We start from the raw sequence: 15,938 nt of genomic DNA, 5'->3' as shown, positions 1-15,938 counted from the left end.
GCCTCCTCACTGGAGAACAGGTACCAGTTCCCCTCAGCTTTTCAATGTTTCTGTACGATCTATATTAAGCAGTAAGAACATGTGACAGACGGGATGTCTTGGAAGCCTGGAAACTTCAAAAACAATTACAATGAAATGTCTTAGATGCCAGAACAGGGAATGTTAAAATATATATATATATATCTTTCCAGTGTTGTGCTATGTATTATATTCACTGGAGAGAGAGAGATTAATGCAAATTCCCCAGACAGGTAAACAAGTCTGGGAAAGCACCACCCTCTGAGATATTTGCCCTAGTGCACAAAGGCATATAAACTCAGATTTTTTATTTTTTTTTTTTTAAAGAGACAGGCTGGAGACAGGACCCCAGCCTAGGAAGGAATGGAGACTACTGAAGACACCAACTAAAACAGTTTGATGATTGTGTTTATAGCTTCTGGCACACCTAAAAGCAAGCTGAAGATGTATGCAGACTGTTGACTGTCTTAGGGCTTGTTTTCTCTGTATCTATACTAAACTAAGAAAGTCATTTACATGAAATCTGCGTGTGGCCAATTTGCTATATCATGGGAGAGAACAGGAGCAATACTGCTGAATTTGGTCAGACCTGCTAGATTATAAACAAAAAGAACTGCAAGGGTTCTGCAAGAAAGAGCCAATTTAATATTCAGCAGAGGGGTGGAGATGACTGCCGGCAACTAAAGCTACTGAATGTAATAGGAACTGCCAGAAGCTGTTGATCAGACCTTCAGTCTTTCCCTGTATGCCCTTCTGCAATTCATATGGCTTTTGGATATTCACTAGCTTATATGATGTGCACTATTCAGTCTGGCATGTCTGCGGGAATAATTGAAAAATCCTAATCTGAATTCCCCATTATGTTTGCCAAATAAGAATTATTGTCTAAGCTGAACATTTCTCAGTGTCTTCTAAATCACCATGCCTTTCTGTAGTATGTATGACATAGTACTTTGTAAATAGTTTTATGTTTAATAAGATTCTACAAAGCAGGGCTTTTGATGAATTAAGTACCTTTTCTGGGGTCATAAAGTATTTCCCTACCTAGTATGTAATGTGTTTTTCTTCTTTACGACGCATTCAATTAAAGCACTGGTACATCTGTAGAGAAATACTTTAACTTTATGAGGTAGTGGCTGCATTCACTATACAGTTAATGCAAGCAGCACTTGTGCAGTTTACATGGCCTTACAATTTTGCATGGGATAATTATCCCTATAAAGTGAAGGACCAAAGTAAAGTCTATTACATCTAAACCAAATAATCATTACAGTACACTGTTACTAAGTGTTCTTTATCATAAGAATATGTAAGAAGTGACAGGGTGTATAATTTTCAGACAGCCTTACAAGATAATGAATCTCCAAAATCCTCAAAAGTTTTCTTGTCTCAAAGTAACGATCCAGCAATACCTTGGTGAACAAACACCTGTTTGCCTTACTGATTTCAACTGGTTTACATGTTACTGTATGCAGTGCTTTACAGGCTGACACATGAGATTCCAGTTTTCATGAGTAAGTGTGCAGTAGTGGTAGGCACATGAGCTGGTAGGAAAAGTCCAGCCCATTGATGGACTGGATACAAGGCTGAATTGAAGTTTTTTTCTGTCAACATGAAAGGCCTGCTCTAGCGGATAGACAGTTGTCACTCATACAACAGGAAAGGGTTTTTGGTTTTCTTTTTTTTTTTTTTTTTTTTTTTTTTCCACAGAATGAGCAGCTTGCATGGTTTTTCTTTGCTAGTAAGTTTTAAGAGGGTAGGAAGTAAAATAGAAGTTATTTAGTATAAGTCATCTAACTAGATGTAGATTTTTCTAACAGAAACCTAACACTAAAACACTACAGTCTTGTCGTGTATTTATGTATGTTGTAAGAATGAATCCATATGGGGTGGCCCCTTTACCCATGCATATCTGATAAATCCAGCAGAATGACTGAGGCAATAACTCCAGTAAACAACTTGGCATAAATGTTACTCCGTTGTTAATAAGAGTAGTGTACAGTATGTCCTCAGTGGGATAATCAATTCTGTTACCAGTGGCAAAGCACCCAGATAAGAAAAAGAACAATGCTAATTTATTTTTTGTGGGAAAATGTTGTACCATTTGAGACACGTTTTAGTTCTGCTCACACCTAGTAATAAGAAAGCAATGTAGTAAAATGTTATGATAATGGTTTCTCAGAACTGGCAATGAAGTACAAGCACCTGCATATTCCTGTTCTCTGTCTTTAGATCAATCATCCAAAAACCCATCCCTTCCTAATGACTTAATAATATTTAACTACACAGAAATCAATAAGAATTTTGTCACTAACTTCTAAAAGGGCTCCAAGGAGAGCCTTCCCAGGCATGTCTGGCCTTTCAGCAGTACTATCTGATTCCTTCAGTACAAGAAATTTGATGAAGAAAAGATTCTGATAATATTGTTTGGAAGAATCTGATACATCAGCTGTTGTACATAGTGTAAAGCCATCCTGGACGACAGTCCCCTGGATTGCCTAATTTGATTTTTGGAAATAAGTATACTGTTGAGCTGTTCAACAATATGCTGCAGTGTACTTAGGTTGCCATGAAAGTAATGCTTCCTATTTATTTTCTGTGTAAGCAAAAAACAGGTACAAAGGGCACAATAACACTATTTGATAGAACAAATTTTCAGCTACAACATGGTCAACATATCTCAACGTAGTTACCATCATTAGCTATGCATTTTGCTGGTGATTAACAAAGGCCTGCATGCCACACTTGTAACAAAGTGGAAGTGACCCACTGTTGCCTCTTCTGAAACGTACCACTCACTGCTTCAGTGTGCTCACATCCGCTGTTTGGTTTCCATGTTCAGCAAATGTCAATGAATGCCAATGACCACCATTGTTTTTGCATGGAGGAATTCAGTGACACGCCCTTGGTCCTATGCACTTCCATGTCAGACACTATTCTATCAGACTGCTCCTCTGCTGCCATCTGTCATGGCAACAAAATGTAACAGAATATTGGTGGGAAGATTCAGACTCTACTGCCATACTACCAACCACCTCTGACATCATAGGCCAACATAATAACATAGGAGGCATTATTTTTGGATCAGTCTTTACACATTCCTTGTGAAAGTACCTCATTATACTAGTTTTTCTTATAGCTCTATTAGTCTTTCTCCTTACACTGTTATTAAAGACCACCTGTATTTACCTTTGAAGGTCAGTCTGAGCTATCTCGTCTCTCAGTGGGGAGAGCAACAGATACTGCAGGAAGAGACAGACATACTCTGATAATTTTTCTGCCTCTGTTGTTGTTTGATTTTGACCTCAAATGTTTGAATAATTATATCTTACTCATCTTCTGCTACTCACAGTTACCATCAGTAACTTCTAGCATAATCCTTTGAATCTTCTCTCTTCCAAACTAAAAAAATTCTAGTCTACTAATCCCTATTAATATGGAAAGAAATTTCTACTTTCTTGGTATATAGTTTGTAACTGCTCTTATGCCACCATATTCTTATTAATGCCATCAGAACAAATAACGCTCAAAATCTGGATCAGCCATAGATTTATAATAACAGGATAATAGTGATTTCTCTTCTATCCTTTGTTCTTTTTCTAAGATTTTCTCCCTTTATTTTTAAAGTTAGATTTAAGCACTGAGCAGATTTTTATGAGAACTTACCCACACTAATTTCTAAATCTCCTTTAATGTAGTAATATTTAATTTAGAGACTTTAGAGATCTAGTTGGGACTGGTTTTATTTATGATCCTGCTTTAGGAGCATTATATTTCCCCCGTCAGTTTATTAGCATGACAATAAATAACATGAATATTCATTAAAAAAAACCCTGAATTATCAACAAATGCTTTGTCTTAAAATCTACTTCCTCTTCTAGGTCATTTATGACTGTGTTGGAAAACATAAACCTCAGCACAGATCCTCAGCACAGTGAACTCTTGTAAAATCTGCTCATTACTTCTAGCTTTTATTTCTAAAATTTGTTCAGATCTGAAGTTTTCAAGGAATCTTCCTGGCTGCAATGGCAGCTGAGCTTTCTGCAGAATAATGCTGTAAAAATGATTGAAAAACTGTACTCGCTGCATAGGCTCAACTACTTCTTACATCTGCCTGTTCTTAAGCACCTTTGAAAAACTCTGGTAAGTTCATGAAGTATGAATTCCATGAGCAAATGCAGTGGCTACTCTTCCCTACTTACCTGTTTATCATATTTTGGTTGATTACAGGATATTTTTATTACAAATCTCTACCAGCTCTCCTAACATGAACCTGATATGATTTCCCAGCTTTTAGTTCCTTTGTTCTCTCTTGGGAGTTTTTTAAAACTATTCAGTCCATCGATCATTTCTCATTACTCTGTTGTTGAGGCTATTTCAAATGTCAGTTCCTCCTGTTTGATAAAGGAATTCTATCTCCTTTTGCAAAGCCATAGATGTCTTTATAAGCACTATGCAACTCAAATGCATATTTCTAGTTCTCCTCTAGTTTGTAGTAAAAATGATCTCAAAATCTTGCTTTATTTAGAGCATCTTGTCCCACTAAACAGCCATGGAGCAGTTTCTCCTTCACAGCTGCAAAAGGCAAATACTAGTAATGCAGTTAGTCATTTAGTCACAGCCTTGCAATCTGTAGACTGAGGCAAGCTGAGAACCCAACTGAATCAATGGCTTCACTTCTGTTTACTTCAGTAAACAGGAATTAAGGACTTGTATAATTGTACTGGGAGCTGAATACCTGCATGCAAAGTATGCTGAGAAGAATCGAGGTTTGCCAAAATAAATCCCCAGTCTTCAACCAGGCTAAATTTTTGTTTGTGATGTTCATTGCCACTGTTTTCTGTTGCACCTCTGAGCAAGGCCTGAAGAGTTTTGGTTCACTGGTTCTCAAGAAAAACAAGAAAAAGTTGGGATCACAGAGTTTGGATTTTGATTTATTTAGGGACAGAATTCTTGATTATCTTGGACCAAAACTGCACATATGTTTACAGCTTTTTTTTTTTTTTTTTTCCTGTGGCTGTTTTTTTTTTTACATCTGGGTGCTTTTTCCCCCATTATTTTGGTTTTGTAAGGACCTGCCCCGGTAGCTACTATCATCTTCTGCCTTATTGAAGTGTGTGTGCTCCCATCAGTGTCTTAGGAAAATTTAACTGCATAAATGGATATCTCTGGCCAAGAAAGCTCAGAAAGCTACAGCATAGAGTGCTGCCATCAGGAAAACAGGGTTTGGAATTGAGAATGTTTTTGCTGGGCTGATGGAAACTTGGCATGCTGCATGATAACTTAAAGTTAATGAATGCTGGTGGAAAACAGGCCCCAAACTCTTGGCAGTAGAAAGTAAGTCAGGAGCGGAGATTTAGTAAACAAGCTGCTCACACACAACCTTGGCTCAGGAGAGTGAGTCAGTGCTGGTGACTGCACCTTCTGGTGCTAGCCAAAAAGGAGGAGAGGATTCAGCCAGACAGGAGCTGTGCAGGCCTCCAGCCTGTTGTGCAGACCTTGTCCCCTAAGATGGTAAAATAGTGCTGTAGGCTGGAGGTGGCTTTTTGGATTTTATCCTCAATATACAAACGAGATTCAGATATCTGAACACCATTTGAGTTTTCTAAATCTAAGATATGGAGCCTGAAAAAGACTACTTGGCTGCCACTTAACTCTGGGGAAGCTGACTGTTATAAGTACTGAAATTCCTATCACTAAAATTTGTTCCATGTCTAAACGTTTGCAACTGTTCATGCGCTAGAGTTGCCAAAACATCATCATGTGAGCATCTTTAGCTTGGTTTCCAAGTATATTTGGGGTACATAATTTAGACATCGTGCTGATTGGCTGGCAGGGCCTAATCCAATCAATGGACTCACATGAGATCTTCTTTTCTGCTCTTCATTTAAAGACTGGAATGTGTAATGCTTCTTTTACTTTTCTGGTTAAGGCATCATCGAGCAGTTAATTTCCTCCTCTGCTTAGTCAGACAGTACGTTTATATCAGGTGTTTCTTCTGACTGTGTCTAACAGCAGCTGTGAGGGGGCACATTTTGAACACAAAAGAGGTACAATAAAACTTAGCAGAAAGTGTGCTCCAGAGAGGGCATGGGTCCCTCATCTTTCCTATTCTATATCCTGGAGACAAAAATGTCACTGGTGATGGAAGCACCTATGCCCTACTTCAGAGTCCGACAGGAAGAACAAATATCCTGCTTTGAAGTGCTCTGTAATCTGAAAACTGAACCAGAGCATGTGGATTCAAGTTCCCCTGAGCAGAAAAAAAATACTAAAACTGCCTCCTCAGACTGAGTGAAGGCTTCAAACCTTATGCTATACACTGAGAGATAGTGTTGTGTTTTTTGGAGATGGGAATTGGCACAAGAACCTGTGATCAAGGGTGGATATTTTCTCATTGGTCCAGGAGCATCAGTTCTGGCTCACAGTATTTGCTCATCCCTACTCTTCTGCACATTGTTTGTTAATGATGCATGCTCTAATTCATTTGCTTCAGGCAAAATAAAGGAGATCAGTTCAAATTGTGTAAATTGTTGGCTTTAGCCTCACTGAATCTCCTTAGGGTGGATTAAGGAGTTGCCCCACATGGTGACTCAGACACAGGTGGGCTGGGAGAGGAATCTCCAGCTGGGAAAAGAGAAAACATCTGTCCTAGCTTTAGGAAACAGACCAAGACTAAAAATACCTCAGGCAGCAGGCTCCCCTTTTTTTTGTTTGAGATCTCTACGATGAAAGCACTGTCAAATGAATTTTAAAGCTCTGGATATTCCTAAATCCCTCTATGAATCAAATCACCTGTTCATCTGCTTACAAATATTCCGTATGTCTTTCTTACTTGAAGTCTAGTTCTGATCTCCTTAAAACTGTTACCAAGATGCCCCTTAATGTGTCAGCAAGAAGATTAGTGCAGAGGGTGGTGACATACTGGAACAGGTTGCCTAAGGAAGTTGTGGATCCCTGGAGGCATTCAAGGCTGGGCTGGATGTGGCTCTGGGCAGCCTGGTCTAGCAGTTGTCAACCTGCACAAAGCAGGGGGGTTGAAACTGGATGATCATTGTGGTCCTTTTCAACTGAGTCTATTCTGTGATTCTATGATTCTATGAAATGCTCTTCAGCCTCATTCCTCTACTGCCCTCATTTCCTCCAGGAAAAAGAAGGTCCCAGCTCCCAGCAACCTCTGCTGCTCCCAAGATTTGCCTTCCTCCTTTACCCTCACTTCCTCTCCATCAGCTCCTGTTATTATTTTTTTTTTGTCACCTCCCTTTTACCAGCTCAAGTTTAGATGATCCCACTCTGGGCCATTTGCTGGAGATTTAGGATTTTCAACAAGTTCTGCCTTAGCCAGAGCAGCCTGAAAAGGAGATAAAGGGACAAAGATGGATTGGGCTGTGTTGGGACTGCAGCAGCAAGAAATTGGCTATAGAGCTGCAGCCCTGGACCAGTTGGCAGAGCTGCTTGTGTAACTGTTCCCTAATCCAGCTGGGTGAGACAGACATCAATTTCAACAGATTGAATACCACACAACTCAGATTGTTTTGACCAAACTGGATGAGAAATAAATTTTGTTAGCACTTTATCTTGACAGATCTGAAGGGTGCAATTAAAAGAGGAGGTGGAGCTTGGAGTAAAATGAGCTGTAAATTCCTACCAAGATCAACTTTGGCTCGACAGAAAAGTGCAACTGAGGTTTCATGTGCCAGTAAGATCATGGTGGCATGAAACTAGATCTTGATAGCATTAAGTAAACCCAGAAGAAGGTCTCATCTGGGAGTAAATACATCTAAGGATGTATTTTTTGGTTTGTAACATCCAGATTAAGCAGTTCATCAAAGTTATAGGAATTTTTTTAGCATATATACTAGAGAGGTCCTGAAATATACCCATTTTGTAGAGGTAATACAGTTTTTTTTATATTGCTATGGTCATTTCAGCTTTCCTATGTTTTTCTGTTATGTGCTAAGAAGGAAAAACACTGCAAATATAAATCAGTCAGAGAGAAAGAGAAAAAAAAAATATTCATGAAAATTTATCTTAAACACCAACAGTGGAAAAGTAGGAGTGGAGTTTTCTATGTAGTCTGATTGAGTCACAGACTGTGATATAGCCAGATAGTAAAATTAGCATCTATATTGCTAGGATAAAACTCAAGATTATCTTTGTTAAGAAAACAAAGGAAAAAGTACATAGGGCTTTAAATATGGGTATGCTTATTTCCATTCTGAATGGAGTCATCAAAAGACAGTTTAATTTAATTTCATTTGGGAGGTTAGCTCAATTACCATGTGGCAAAAGAGAGCTAATGCATGCTTTATTTAGACACTGGTTTTCATTTAACTGAAAAGTGACTATGTAACCATGTGAACAGAGCTTTAAAGCCTTTAATATCTTTTGTATACTGAATGAGTGGAAGTTGGCAAAAAGACAACTTCCCTCTTCATATTAGCAGTAGAAATAAGAATATATTTATCACATGGGGATACTTTCTTTGGATAGACATAGGACTACTGCACTTCTACCTCTGAAAGCCCTGTGGTAGAAAATGGGCAGCATTAATTCCCAAATTATATAAATAATCTTACTGGTAAAACCAAGACAATTTCTTGAACCTGATATTTTTAAAATCCTTATGAATATCATAGTGAAATTTAAGCCATGCTTTGCCTTTTATCTGTATGACATAAATAATTTAAAAGCTCTCTTTTCTTTTCCATCTATGATTATATTCTTAATTCTTTGTTAAGGACAAAACAAGCTTTACATAACTTAGATTTGCCCTTTACTCTAATTATTTACAATATTATTTTCTGTAGAGGTAAATGCGTATGCCAATAATCATTATCATCATATCATAAGCCTCTGACATATAATGATTGTTAATCTGCTGTATCCTTTAGTTTGCCACAGTTCATTGGTACCTTCATTGATATTGATAGCTTTATTTTTTCTAGACACTAAGTGAGTAATTCATCAAGAGAACAACAAAGGCTGCAACTGAAACATAAAAGATCCACATTTGGTAACACCTGAAAATGTGCTGGAACATACAGAGGATACAGGCTGGTTTGATACCTGGATATGCCAGGTTATCAACAGGAGTACCAATGCACCCAAGGTTGTGGGTGCCTTGGAATTCTTAGTTCTTTCTGCGAACCAGCAGACACATGCTTCCATACATCTCAGTTTGGAAAAAAAAAAAAAAAAATCTGCTGACAAAAAATCAGGGGAAAAGAGACCTGTTAACCAGTTATATCAAATAATTTCCAAATATAATTTTCTATTACACTTTTGTAGTTACATTCAGAAACTTTTCAAACAAGCAGACCAAGCGTGGATAGTATTCAGACATGTAAAGATGTAGAAAAATGCTGAAATTTACAGAATAAATTGGGTCTCAGTAAATTTACATAAGATGATGATCTCAAAATGCATTCAGGCCTATTTTAAAAATAGCCATCTAACCAGGCTGAGTGATGTTCCTGAGCTCATGGTATGGTAATAGAATCAAATAATGGTTTAGATTGGAAGGGACCTTAAAGATTCAAACTCCATTCAAACCTCACTGCCGTGAGCAGAGCTGCCTCCTGCCAGAGCAGGCTGCCCAGGACTCTATCCAACCTGGCCTGGAAAGCCCCCAGGGATGTGGCATCCACAGCATCTCTGGACAGCCAATTCCAGCACCTCACCCTCTGAGTAAAAAATTTCCCCTAAACATCTAACGTAAAATTCACCACTTTTAGTTTAAAGCCATTCCCCTTGTCCTAACACTATTAACAGTCTAAAAAGTCAGTCTCCTTCCTGCTTATAAACTCCTGTTAAGTACTGGAAGACTGCAATGTGGTCTCCCTGGAGCTTTCTTTTCTCCTTCAACCTTTTTTCATAGGAGAGGTACTTTGACCCTTTGATCATCTTTGTGGCCCTACTCTGGACCTTACATTATGCCCTACATAATTATCTCTTGTGACATACAGATTCCTTTGTTTTACTATATGTGAGCAGAGAATCCACAAATGACCTGGAATTTAATCGTCTATCTCATGGTGTCATGATTACCCCAGTAACTTATACTGTCTTTTCAGCTGTAAGTATGTAGAGAAGGACCTGGTTGTTCAGATATATTCTCTCTAGAATTTATTTTTGGAATATAGAATATTTTTGATAGCAATAAAATCACAAATATTGCATGTTGCAAATACATGGCAAATAAAGCATTAACATAACAAATGTTGAATTGAGACATGCTGATAAGACAGGACACTTTTGTAACTATATATGTTGGTGCTTATAAACAAATATCCACAGCATGAGTAAATGACAGAAACCAGGCCTCTTGAGATGTTTTCTTCCATGTTGGACATGATGCCAGTTTGAGAGAGAAGAGCTTCCAAGCAACATACCTTATAAAGAAAGGCTAAAGCATAACCTATAGCAATTCTTTCTTTAGGAAAATTCCACACTGTTAAAACTGTTTACATATAAAGCTATCAGTATTTGTCAGCGTGGAAACTTTGTGCCAAAAACTAGTGATAATAATTACACAGAGCTATGAACTATGGGTCACTTAGTAGTAAATCCATCAAATTTTGTAAAAACTTGAGCAGTATTGCTGAGAGGATCTCCAGGTTAAAACTATGATGCAGTTGTGGCAACAAAACTGACTATTACCTAATTTTCAAGGAATTTAAAGTAAGTCTGAGGCTAGAAAGGACTTGTTTGAACATGAAGGAAGAAGAAATTATCCATCTCAAAACAGGAAAATTTTGTTGTTGGTATTTTTTTTAATGAAACATTTCTGAGTTTGCATTATTTTTGTTTCTGTTCACACTATTGAAGGGAAATGATAATGGTCTGTCAGCTACATGGAGGCATATCTTTTCCTGGGAATTTCAGTTACTGTTAGCAGCTAACCAGCTTTTCTGTTTCTAGTTTTACTGAATTCTGTACAGTAAATCCAGAAAAATCTCTATTTATGTTTACCTGTTAAAGTTAGGATACAAAACAGGTATGAATGTTAGCATCAGTTGTTATTCATCTAGGTACATTTAATATTGAAAGAGTTAGAAGTTGCATAATTTCTAGGCCTTCAGATATGGAATAATAGGATATTTTCCTGCTGACATATACAGAGATATTATTTTCATCTAGAATATAATGACTAAACTTACTTTATAAGGAAGAGGAAGGTTTTTTCTTTTGTTTACTATACAACTGATAAGCAGAGCAGTATGTTTGACAAATACTCCTTCTCTGTATTTGGGAAAAAATAGAAGTTATATTTCTTGTATTTGATGGTGATTAAATTATTTTCATTTCCAACTTTAGGACATTATTAATCAGATCTATAAATTATCATTATCAATAATTTTCATCATAGCATTTCTAAAGTAGTACCTGTCATCTGCTCATTTTCCTCCTAGTAAAAATGAGAAAAAATGAGTATTTTCAGAAATTGCAATGAAGTTACCGGTCATAGTAGTAAAACAAGAAAGAGAAGGACTATTTATTCTTGCCATGTTATCTTGATTCTTAAATAAGGAATTAGAAATTTGACAAACTAAGTAAAATGCTCAAAGATGAATAGTTTTCAGCAAACTATCAAGAGTGTCAAGAGGATTATTTGATACAATCTTTTCAAAATAGCATAATCCTCTTGTTTTAATGAGATCATAATTTTGATCAAATTGAAAATTAAAAAGTATTGGGCTTTTTTAATTCAGCACTTGATATCACATAATGTCACATTTCTGTTAAGAAACTTGAATGAGAAAAGATAAATACAGAGTAAAAGAATGGATTAAAGCACTAAGTGCAATAAGAACTTGTTCTCTGTACTGAAGCAAGATCCCTCAGGAACCTTAACTAGGCCTTATACAAGTGAGTTCTTACCTGTCACTTAGCTAGGCCTGTATTAACTTGCACGGTGTGTGATCTCTGGCAAAATATTATAATGCAATCCCATGAGTGGAAGCTAAATAAGAAAAAAATCAAATGAGATCTATAGGATCAGAAGAGGACAAGTTGCTGCTGGAGCAGGTTTCCAACATGCGCAGTCCTTGACTGTTCAACCAGTAGTTTTAAATCAGTATTTGCTATTTTTCTAAGATAATTGTAATTCAACTAAGCATCTTGTGAGAATTAATCCAATAATCTGTGCAGGAAGAAAAAACTGAAAATCACAACATCTTACTAATTTTCTAATGACAGCTTACCCACTGTTGGCATCTGTAGGTTGGGTTCTGCATTTCTGTCAATCTCATCATCTCACCAAGTGTTATTTTAAATAACACTACATAGATTTTTTTTTTTTCCTCTAAAGCTTACTTATTTATTTTTTTAATTTGAAAACATTCAGCTACTTCTAAGATGAAGCACTGGAAAATAAGTATTTTCTGCATTATAAATATTTCTGTAATTATTACCATGGATAAGGAAAAAAATGAGCGTGAACATTGACGGCAGATTGAGTGCCGCTTTTTGACGTAGCTATGTCTTTGATTTTAGAAAATATTATTTGAGGCTGAGTGCTGTTAACAGTGTTTTTACCCCCCGTTGTCTCTTGGAAGCAAAATAAATTTGTAATGCATGCTACTACTTCTAATTGTGAATATCTGCTATTGACAGTTGCTATAAAAACAGGTATTAGTGAAGTGTCAGTGATGAGATTTCTAAGATCGAAAAAGATATTGGATACAAAATATTGCAAAATAATTCATTTGAAAGTAGCTAGTGAACTACAGACACAAGAATGAGCAAGGTAGTTGTTTTTTTACTTAGTATGTATTCAGCTCTGCTTAGAAGTGAAAATTCTCATGTCACTTCATTGACTTTCAGCAAAAAGTATTTTTAATATAATGAAAAATAATACTGTTTACAATGATAAAATATAAAAGCATTTGCTGACTGGTCACACTGTTCTGAAGCATGGAGTACCTTTTTTCTCCAGAAAAGATAGAGCTAAAGGCGCTGTCCCAGATGACCAGACATAGTCTGTAATAGCAGAACATTAATTTTCTACTTCTAAGTTTTCAAAACCCAAAGGAAAGGTAGCCAAATATGCATTTTAGGTCTTAATTTTCACCCCTTGAGAATATACATTATTAAACATGTTTAATGTTCTTGCAATGTACCATACCTTACATGCAAATTTGCATTTTCTGAAAGTCATTTAAAATGAGTATAACAAAGCTTTGTAAAGCTGTTTACTAAGTGATGCCACAATTTAATTGTAAAATTGGGTATCTTAATTATGCCATTATTGTATATACCTGTAATTAGGCAATAAGGATATTTAATTTTGTGTCAATTATCATGTACAATTATGAACTGAACAATCGTAATGAACAATCTTAGGAAATGGTGGCCAAACTTGGCAACCAAACAGTTTATGAGTTCACCATCCTACTTTTTATTGTTATTATTATTACTATTATTATTATTTATAAATGTGCCCTGGAACATAACGTGTGTTAATATGCTAATGTTTCACCTAAGATCATGCACTGTATAAACATCTGTATGCAGTGAGCAGCATGAAGATAGATCTATGTTTCCTTCTCTTTGTATACAGTAACTATTTGCAATATTTGTAATTTGCATTGCATTGGGTTTCCTTGTACGTCTTGACCATATCCTGGCTTCATTTAAGCTTTTCTATGCACTTCTACATAGTAATCTTGCTAGCACTCATACTTACTATTTTGATCTTTGAATGTAATCCTCTCTTAAGAAAAGGGTCGGAGTAGTGGCAATACAAGCATGGAAATGTCCATCAGCATTTGCTGAAAAAGTAGCATACAAACTAGTCTTTAAAATAACATGTGAGCATGTCTTCAAACCCACTCAAGGACCAATAGATTCTCCTGCTTTACCAGTTCATGTAAAATTAGCCTATAGCTTTCAGAGGTGTCTTTAACTAAGCCCTTTGTATTCCAAAAAGCATATACTTCAGTGTCCACAGAGCTCCACTTAGTACAGATGGGCCTGCAAAACAGTTCAGCACCTAAGAAAGAAGAGAACAAAGCAAATCTGTTGTGGTGATTCCCTGAGGCATCCATATAATGATGACAGTACTCAAAATTCCTTTCACCTAGTTGCAAACCATGGTCTAACAAGCCACAACATTCAGCCTGATGGAGAAATAACAGATCAGAAAATTTGCTAATTAGTAATTGTGTGCATTCTTGTCATAATTCAGCACCTGTCTATTCCCAAAACTCAGGATAATTTTATAAGTTTAGATCATTGTAGATAATGATAACTTTAGATAGGAGTGCTGTGCCTATCCTCCCCAGAGAGGATACAGAAATGGGTATAATGTGGCAGCTGAAATCACATTCCAAGAATATTAGCTGAAGTGCCTTTAAGACAGCAATCTTATAACTGTGATCTGGGAATGAGCTGAGCTCTAGCTGAACTGTAGCCAGTGTGAATACTGAGAGTGCCTAAGTGGTGTCTCCATTCTTCCATATGCTTCGTCACAATTATTGTTTATCATGGAAGAGGAGATGGGTGGTTAGTCTTGCATGCACAAGGAATGGATCCAAACAATTCTCAACAATTTTTGTCAATGCATCACTTAAATTCTATCTATAAAAAGGGACAGTTTTGCTGCTTATGGTTCATGGACCATAAATTGAGAAAAACTGTACTTATTATCTGAAAAGATTCTATTGCACGTTCTTTTCAGTTGCCATGAAAGAAATTTTCCTGCAAATAATTTATACAATATAATTGTTCTTACTCACTATTCACCCACTTTGTGTCTGTTTTACTGTTCATTAGCAGATCACACTTTTTTGAAGATATAATGCCACCTTCAGTTACAGTTGTGACCTTTGCCCAGAGGGGTGCCATCTCCTGTATCTCAAACCAGGCATAGGCAAGAAAGCAAACCTGATTTGTTGAGTTTATGATCATAGGTAAGAGAGGAAAAATATGGATTTCTGTTAATGACTCACATTTGTAAGTGCCTCAACTTTTGTTTTGGGAACTACCAACTGAAGCATATGCCAAAAGAGCAGAATTAGCATTTGCAACAGTAAAACAGGAGCCTGCATGTGGTATTGGTACTGTTCAGGGCTGCAGCACAGCACAAAATTCAGTCTGACATTGAATTGCTCTTTTTAATGTAGGCCTCACATAATGCAGCAACCAGGCAGAATGTAGAGTGTTTTCATGCTCTCTAATTTCTAATATATGGCCAATGATGAATTGTTACCCGCACATAATTATTTTCCACAGGGTGAGTAGTGTGACTAGACATCTTGTAATGTGCACGTGTAAGTGAAATGGAGTCATAAAAATTAGTATTAGGTTAGAGGATCATTTTAGGTTAACAAATTCGCTTTCCTAAAAATAAATTTGTATTCAATTTCGAACAAATAACAAAAATCAATCCTTTTGGAAACAAGATATCTGGGACATGTTTCTTGTTTACACTGTGTACCACACCAGAAATATAAATTGTATTTAAAGGGAGTAAATATTCTATTTGCATCCACTTCAAATCTACTTTATACTTCCAGATTGGTACTTAAGGGCCTTTGGGAATCCTTGAAGAAATCTGGGAAATTGCTAATGGAAAATATATCATATTCACATTGGTTTTCAGGTGATACGAAGCCAAACTTAAGGAGCACTATATTGAATCTTTTCTTCCCTGAGATAAGTTTAGGAAGTATAACACACTAAAAAAAATAAAAGCCAAAAATGGATTTAGAATCAAAAGGTCACCATGCAGATAGTCAAGAGCACCATTGTAAGATTCTGCATGAAAATATGTTTGCTTTTCTGTTGCAAATAGTAATCTAAAAAGAGTAAACAACTATATGCAGAAGGCATATCACACTGATGCTATAATGACATGCTCTAATGACTATGGAACATATACTTGAAGTCATTTTATCTAGATACATGATTCCATT

Source organism: Tetrao urogallus, assembly GCF_951394365.1.
Source record: "Tetrao urogallus genome assembly, chromosome: 1".
Taxonomy (NCBI): domain Eukaryota; kingdom Metazoa; phylum Chordata; class Aves; order Galliformes; family Phasianidae; genus Tetrao; species Tetrao urogallus.
Note: the sequence above shows the minus strand (reverse complement) of the source record.